The sequence below is a fragment of the Dasypus novemcinctus genome, chromosome X, assembly GCF_030445035.2.
Source record: "Dasypus novemcinctus isolate mDasNov1 chromosome X, mDasNov1.1.hap2, whole genome shotgun sequence".
NCBI lineage: Eukaryota > Metazoa > Chordata > Mammalia > Cingulata > Dasypodidae > Dasypus > Dasypus novemcinctus.
This window is the reverse complement of record NC_080704.1, coordinates 154,845,418-154,854,387: the sequence shown is the minus strand read 5'-3', so window position 1 is coordinate 154,854,387 and position 8,970 is coordinate 154,845,418. Positions and strand designations below refer to the sequence as shown.

The 8,970-nt window shown below is 39.8% G+C and overlaps 1 pseudogene; it reads left to right on the top strand.

The window, feature by feature from the left end:
- Positions 1-6,018: 6,018 nt before the first annotated feature.
- Positions 6,019-6,997, top strand: LOC101426720 (homeobox protein NANOG-like; annotated as a pseudogene).
- Positions 6,998-8,970: the final 1,973 nt, after the last annotated feature.

The following is an 8,970-nucleotide window of genomic DNA, read 5'->3' as shown; positions in this document are numbered from 1 at the left end:
AGTACCAAATACCACAGAAACATTGCAATATAAGTTGGTAAAAAGGATGAAGGGTGACATTAGAGGGAATAATATCAACAAAGAGGTAGGGAGAAGAAATCCATTTAAAGAGAGGCAAGCTAGTGGAAGTGAGTGGAAGCAGGGAATATTGACTCCTCCTTCAAAATGCTTGACAATGAAGGGAAGATTGAAAAACAAAAGACATCGGTTTAAGAAAGATACTATACAGGATTTGGTTTATCTACCTATTTGTTGGTAAGTTTAGGGAGGCAGTGTGTGAGATATTTGGATATACTTGGGCACAGGAAGTAAAGAGATTGTTCTGGGGGAGGGGAGAGGTACCACTGAATTAGTCTACTTGCTAGCAGTCAATGAAGCAATTATGTCAAAGCATATCCTTAAAGCTTTGAGGTATGGTTAAAATTAATAGCACATGAGAGAGTACAATTCATCCTGTATGAAAATCCCTAGTTTTTATTCCAGAGTTTATTTCAGAGATCTTGGCTTATTACTATATGATCCAGCATAAGGGAACTAATTTTTTATTGTAATTTCATTATAGTATTTTAAATTCTGGTATGCCAGTTCTACTCTATACCCATACTCTGAAATATTAACTGAATGGATTGAATAAATAATGATTCTTACTAGACATATTGTATTTAAGCAGTCCCCCTTTTTATACAGGTATCTACTCATTCTGTGTGGTTCTATTGGGATTGTTAATTGCTGTCCTTTAGTTTAAGCATATGACTCATGCCAGGCCAATCCAGGAACTCATCCCCCTGATCTCAGTGATTGGTTCATTCCAGGAAGGGCCAATCAGAATCCCTCCATCGAATGTGATCTAGAGATGCTGAGATGATGAATCCTTCTCTTCTTTGGGTTATCTCAAGCTTTTAGAATGAAATAAGCCCAAATTTATTGGTGTCCACCATGCTACCACATGGAAAATGCATATCTCTTGTAGGAGTTAATTTTTAAAATTGAAATTTCCGTGGTGCCAAAAGGAAGAGAGACCCCCCCCAAATATAAGGGAATCTCACATGCTCCACTCCCCACATTTCCCACCCTTCCCCACATTAACAACATCTTTCATTAGTGTGGTACATTCATTGCAATTGATGAACACATGTGGAACATAGCCAGTAAGCATGGATTATAGTTTACATTGTTGTTTACACTCTCTCCCACTCCATTCTGTAGGTTATGGCAAGATTTTATTTTTTTATTTTTATTTTTTTATTTTTTTTTAACTTTTTTTTTAATTGACTTTGTAATAATATTACATTAAAAATATATATGTGAGGTCCCATTCAACCCCACCCCCCCACCCCCCTCTCCCCCCCCCAGCAACACTCGTTCCCATCATCATGACACATCCATTGGATTTGGTAAGTACATCTTTGGGCACCTCTGCACCTCATAGTCAATGGTCCACATCATGGCCCTTACTCTCCCCCATTCCATCCAGTGGGCCCTGTGAGGATTTACAATGTCCGGTGATTGTATGGCAAGATTTATATCTGTCATTGTAATGTCATTCAGGACAATTCCCAAGTCCCAAAAATGCCCACATATTACACCTATTTTTCCCTCTCCTTGCCTTCTAAGACTTTTTCCAGTTTTACAACCCAGGCTTCAAGTTGTAACTACCTATCTGTCATAAAGGTAGGAGAAGTTTTATTTTGTCTTTGGATAGAGGCAATTAACTACCACAGAGGGCCACTGCAATTACCAGGTGAATTTAGGATGAACTGTGAGTAGCAAAGAGTGTTGTCAAGTCCTCTTATTTGAGGACAAATTACTGTTTATCTTGAGAATATGAAGACCACTAGATGTATCAGCCTGGCTCTATAAAAGGCTGAAATTTCTTTCTGTCTCTGCAGTCTCTTTATCTGATTGCCTGTGGCAGTCTGGTTTAAAGCTATGGGGGGAGGAGTGGGGCGAGGGGCTGGGGGGTATATGGGGACCTCATATTTTTGGAGTGTAACATTAAAAAAATAAAGACAAAAAAATTAAATAAAAAAAATAAGAATGAAAGTGTTTGTATGCTAACGGTAGACAACAGTACAGTGTTTTTGGTCATGGTTTTAGTTATTCCTAGAAAGATATTAAATGTCACAGAAACAACCAACTTTCTTTACCTGTTACATTGTTTACGCAAATGCCTCTCTAAAAGTGCAAGTCAAAGCTTCATCTCCAGGGAAAAAAGGTGAGAAGCAAGGAGCATCTATAAATTATGTTCTTTCTGTTAATTAACACAACCCTAGTAAAAATGTGAAAGAGAAACAAAAAAGTGTTTGCTTGCTTTTCCTTGTTCCTAGAAACAACTGTGCATGAAACTAACATACTCTGGATTCTCGTGTATGTGAGCCCACAAAATTTTACTTTTTTCCTTAAACTGATCTGTTAACTTGCCATGGTCCTAAAACAGTATTTTAAATTTAGGGTCCTTACTTTGTACTAAAGGAAGATTTTTCTTAATCTGCACGGTGTACAATATTTTAACTGTATTAAATTGTGGGGTAGATACAAAGGACACAGGATCTCATAATAAATCCAATCTACTGTTCATAACCATGACCATTAGTGCTAGAAGATTTTTGCATTAATAATACTTAATTTCCTTAACCTAGGTGGATGGGTGCCTGCTGATGTATTGGCATAGAATTAATGTATCTTTCTTATTTCATCTGAAACCCATCAACATGTGGGTTTCTACCAAAGACTCTACCATCAACATGTGGCCGCCTGCAGAGTTTGGGTAAAGGAAGCTTGGTAGGGTAGTTTTAGTTCTTGACTCGGCAGGTCCATAGCTCTTGCCCAATTCCATTAATGTAAAATGCAACTCATAACTGCCACTTCATAAATTCTAGTCTCCTTCTGATACAGATTGGATTTGTTAAACTTCGACTATATGAATAGTAAACAAGAGCACATTTCCTTCAGACGAAGATGGTGACTCCCAATTGGAAAACAATGGATTGATCTGATAAATGAGTTCTCTAAAATATCTAACCAGATTGTCTTCCTGACAGCAAAAGGAATTTTGGCCTGATATTTGAGATTTACACATGGCCTATGATAGGGTGAATGACCTGCTATAATCAGGGAAGGTTCCCCCCTCCCCTTTTTAGTCTACTACCTATTTATGAAATAATATTTAGACAAGGTAGAAAATAGAGACAACATAACATTTCCAGTATAAATGGGATCACTGCAGTGTTCCACTAGATACCTCCTGAATTAGAGTAACTTGACCTTTGCCACAAATCTCAGCTTCTGGTTACAAATGTCAGTAATGTTATCATGTGAACCCTGACCAAATATAGGCGTTTTGTGAGGAAACTACATGCACCTATGATCAAACTAAAATTTCTTGTAATGTTCCCTTTAACGTTTTGTACAAAAGTGATTGAAAAATATTTTCAAAACCTTGAATACATACATTTGCATATATATATAATATATATATATATACACACATACAAACACACATTCTCGAATATCAGGGTTTCAGAACGATGTACTGCCCACCTTTCCTAAGTGTTAAGTGCTCCTACATCCCACATCGAAGTGTTAAATTCTGCCACTTAAAGCCAGTTCCATGTCTGCCTCTTGACGTTTCCTCATATGAACCTCTGTTCCTGAGGAATGGCAATTAGTAGTCTGTCTTCCCTTGCCTTATTGTAAAACCACTAAAAAACAACAAGTAAGCATGCAATCAATTAGGAAAGCAGATAGACAAAGGAGGAAACGTCTAAAATTGATTTAGTTTCTCTCTGATTGCTCATGTTTCCTTCTCTTCCTTCCCATTGTGATCACTTACAAGTGGCATCCATCCTCACTGGGATTTAAAATGACTTTACTTGCCAGGCACACACAGGTTTTATTTTAGAGAAGTCTATGTTGGCGATGTCAGTGAATGTTTCAAAAATGGGATAACAAAATAAAAGGAAGTGGGTGGGATGGGTGTTGGGCAAGACAAGTTTCTATCCTGCTCTACTTTTTTTTAACTGACTGGTTTGTTCCACATTTCAAGTATGAAAGTGGCATATCAGCTGCCTTTTCTCCTTTCAGTAAATGCTTATATTTTCCTTCAGTTGTGTGGCAACAGAATAGTTCCATAGTCAATCACATTTTCATTATTTTAGTCAACTGAAAAACCTCTGCCTTCTTTAAGTAAATTTACTTAAAGAAGGCACGTAATAGAACCTGGCACATGTATCAAGTACATTTTTTATTTTTTAAAGGAGGTACCAGGGATTGAACCCAGGACCTTGCATGTGGAGGGCAGGTGCTCAACCACTGAGCTACATAATGCTCTCTCATCCTGACAGCCAATGGTTACTTCATTAAGAGGAAACTACAGGCCGTGCGTCAGGCTAGCGCTAGCGCACAGGAGCCTGTAGGTGGGGCCAGGCTCACTTGGCAGTGAGAGGGGCCCACCCAGCGAGGGCCATCGAGGGGAGCTCACCTGGCGAGCCACCACGTGCCCGCAGCACGCAGCAGCTACGGGCCACGGACCCAGCTCGGCCAAGGCAGACCGGCACTCAGCAGGAGAGCACGCTGCTTCACCTCTTTGCCAGCAGGTGTAGGTGCACAGTCGGTGCTATTTTCGAACCACACCATTGCAGAACCTTGTACAACCTCTCACAAAGTTCAGTAGAACCAATGGCCATGGTGTTGGAACACATTGTTTTATACCTTCAGCATCAGAAGTCTATTTGAGTTTTGGGCTATGTTGTAAGAAAAAGATGTATTTAAAAATACTAGCAATACATTTAGCGTGAGATAATGCTCATGCCAAGAGAGACCCACTGAAACTACATTCTGGCAGAGTGTGCTTGTAAGTTCATTGAGATCAGAATTATTAGCACTATTTAAATTATTGCCAGATTTTTAAAAAATATGAGACTCTAAATTTAAGACACACCTTTGTTTTGGGAGGGAGGGAGAGAGGAAGGGAGAGAGGAAGGAAGGAATGATCGAATAAACTAGGATACAATGCTTTGTTATACTTGGGATTTTTGCTTTATACTTATTCGAAAAACTCTTTTAGACTCATCTAGATATAGATTTTAAATTCATATATCATCATTATACCTTCCTAAAACTAAAAATACAACTTCAATCATTTAAGTATTCACCAAACTTTTTCCATGGTCTTTGTCTTCCGAGTCAGTGTTGATGCTCAGTCATAGGTGTCTGTGGTTTTGCTCACATTGCCATTTTTTGTGTCATCAAAAGTGGTGGAGATCTCCTGTTGCATGGGACTGGTTGGCTATTGTTACTATAGAGGGGACTCCCTTTGTCCCAGCCTTTTAATACTTTCATATCTGTAGATCCTTGTATTCGTCAGCCAAAGGGGGTCTTGAAGCAAAGTACCAGCAATCTGTTGGGTTTTATAAAGAGTATTTATTTGGGGTAGAAGCTTACAGTTACTAGGCCCTATAGAGTCCAGCTCAAGGTTGCTTTCTCACCGGAGTCCGTTCCCATGTGTTGCAGCAAGATGGCTGCCAATCTCTGCTTGATCTCTCTGGCCTTCTCAGCTGCTCAGCTGTGCTGTACTCTTTGGCTATACACTATCAGGCAAATGGCCCGTCTCTCTTCCTGGGCCTGTAGCTGTTTGAGCTTTGTCCTGTCTGTCACATGACAGGACCAAAATGACCAAGTTCTCTCCTCTTCTGTGCGTCTTCTTGAGTGAGTGCCCATTTAAATCAGCCCACCAAGGGGGCAGGGACTCAATCTGAGTGATGCACTTCTGACGTGGCCGAATCAAAGCCCTAATCTTAACAAGTAATTTAATCAAAGAATGTCAGTTAAATCTAAAGCATTCAAAGGAGATCACACCAAGAAAAACATTAGTTTACAATCTTTTTGGGATTCATAAGCAATCTCATACTGCCACAATCTCATATTTCTCTAAGATCTTCCACCTAAATAGTCTTTAAGCCTGCCTTGGCCATTCTCACAGATTAGGACTTTGATTCCCCCCTCCTTCTACTCAACAATATGAGTGTTGATCTAGCTTGTCCCAAGCCTCCCAAAGCATCTGATTCTAGGGAGTCTTCACCAATGCCTGAGATTTATGAGGCCAAAGAAAATTGTGCATCCTTACGAATGTATTCCGCTGAGGAGCACCAGTCAGAGACAGTCTTTCCTCTTCCTTCCTCCATGGACCTGCTTATTCAGGATAATCCAGTCTCTTCCACCAGTCCCAAAGTGGAACTACTTGCTCCTGTAGAGACGAGCACAGCAATATTCATCAAATGCAATGAATGTGCCACACTGATGAAAGAGGTTGTTGATGTGGGAGGAGTGGGGGGAGTGGGGAGTGGCATATATGGGAACCTCTTCTATTTTTTAATGTAACATTTTGTGTTATCTTCGTGTCTTAAAAAAAGACAATAATACCAACAAAAAATTTTTTTTTTAAAAAGAAGGGAGATGAGGGCCAGTTCAAGAAACAGAAAATCAGAACCATGTTCTCTCAGACCCAGCTGTGTATACTCAATGATGGATTTCAAAGACAGAAATACCTCAGCCTCCAACAGTTTCAAGACCTTTCCAACATTCTGAATCTCAGCTACAAACAGGTTAAGACCTGGTTCCAGAACCAGAGAATGAAATGTAAAAGGTGACAGGAAAATGCCAATTGGTCACAGACTGGCCACAGGGTGCCCCAGAAGGGCTCAGTACCTACAGAATACACAGGATTCTATGCCTCATCTCCCCAGGGGTGTTTGGTGAACACTTTTGGTAACCTTCAATGTGGAGCAACCAGGCCTGGAACAATCAGTTCCAGAACAGGGGAGAGGACTCCCTGCGGTCCCATATCCAATTCCAGCAAAATTCTCCTGCCAGTGATTTGGAGGCCATCTGGGCAAGAGCTGGGAAATCCATACAGCAAACTGTTAAGTATTTTAGTGCCCCTCAAACCATGGATTTACTCCCAAATTACTCCATGAACAGAAAGCCTGAAGGTGTGTGAAGATATAGGTGGATATGGATCTATAAATCCCAACCTGGGCAGAGGCTGCATTACATCCTTCCTTGCAGAATGTTCTTGAAAGCTGTGTGTCTGATTTCATCCTGGTTTTCATTGTGTAATTGGGGCTTGAGGCTTTGTGTATTTTGAGTCTAATCAGAGGCTCCAAAAACAGGTCAGATTACCTTGGCTGCTCTGGACAACATAAAAGATAGGAAATCCATAACTATAAAGAACTAGATATAATATATCTTTACGATCTAGCTTCAAGAATAGGGAGTATAAGTATAAGGATGTGTGAAGGATTGGGAAGCCTCACTTACTAAAAAAACGGAAATGTTAAGATGAAGGGTTAAGCTATCATGACAGCTTCACTGATTTCCTCCACTCCTTCTGCTCTGTGTTTTACTGTCTCTAATTTGTTCAATAATATTTGTAGATACATGTTTTGTTTTTGCTGTGTCATGGTAATATTATACAAGTTTGGCTGGTTGATTTATAAATTTAAGTACAAATAACTAAAATATATCTATTTAAAAAGTGGTGGAGATACAGAACATCTTTAAGAAGTGTTTCACAGGTGTCTCTGTGCTTTTCTTTTGAGCTGTTGAGACATCTTCTACAAGTTTTACTATCTTTTTTTATATTTATTTATTTATTTCTCTCCCCTTCCCCCCCCCCCCCCAGTTGTCTGTTCTCTGTGTCTATTAGCTGCGTCTTCTTTGTCCACTTCTGTTGTCCTCAGCGGCACGGGAATCTGTGTTTCTTTTTGTTGCGTCATCTTGTTGTGTCAGCTGACCGTGTGTGTGGCGCCATTCCTGGGCAGGCTGCACTTTCTTTCGCACAGGGCGGCTCTCGTTACGGGGCGCACTCCTTGCGCATGGGGCTCCCCTACGCAGGGGACACCCCTGCATGGCACGGAACTCCTTGCGCGCATGGGCCAGCTCCACACAGGTCAAGGAGGCCCGGGGTTTGAACCGCGGACCTCCCATGTGGTAGACGGATGCCCTAGCCACTGGGCCAAGTCTGCCGCTCATGTTTTACTATCTTGATATTACCAGATTAATGGAAGGCTGAAGTCCTTAAAGAGTTTATTGACTGAAACATAGAGGGGGTGCTATTGCCAAGGCAGGCCACCAGGGGTGATGACCAAGTCTTGTATCATTTCTGCAAGCATATATTCTTTATCTAGTCAAGTTCCCAAATGGGCAGACAGTTAAAATTATATCATGACAACTACCTGGTCAACAGTGACTGTAAGAAGCTATCAACTGGAAGATGCATTCTTATTTCTGAGATATTAAAATGTGAATGTATGCATTTTTTAAAAATCAGTGAAGTGCAATATTTTATCATTCACTATTTTTGAACATGTACAGTTGAGTTAAAAAATGTTAATTATTCTTCTTTGAGGGTTCTTTCCTGAAGGAGAGAGGTTTAAAACTTTGCCATGTTTTGGTTTCCATAGTTCATGATCAAAAGGAATAAAAGTTATTTCCTTGAAGTTGTGAAGCTTATGACAACAAGGATGAAACTGGAGAACATTATGTTGAGTGAAGCAAGCGAGACACAAAAGGAAAAATACTGTATTATTGTGCTATTATGAACTAAATATATTATTCAATTCATGGAATTAATAATTAGACTATAGGTCCCAGAAAATAGTATGAGGATAGAGAATAGAAAGCTGAGGGTTAATCTGTGCAGAACTGGTGAAAAGGTTGTTTGTAAATCTTTGGAAATGAATAGAAGTGGTGAAAGCATATTATGGTGGTTGTACTAGCAGAGTTATTACATGGGTATGACAGTGGTTGAAAGGGAAAGTCTAAGGTCATGTATATTATTAGAAGGAAAGCTTAAAACTGTAACATGGTATTGGATAAGATAGTAAACCCTCATGTAAAACACGAATATGGGTGATATTGCTTATATAAGACTGTTTTTACAAAATATAAATAACAATATACTAGAGAAAA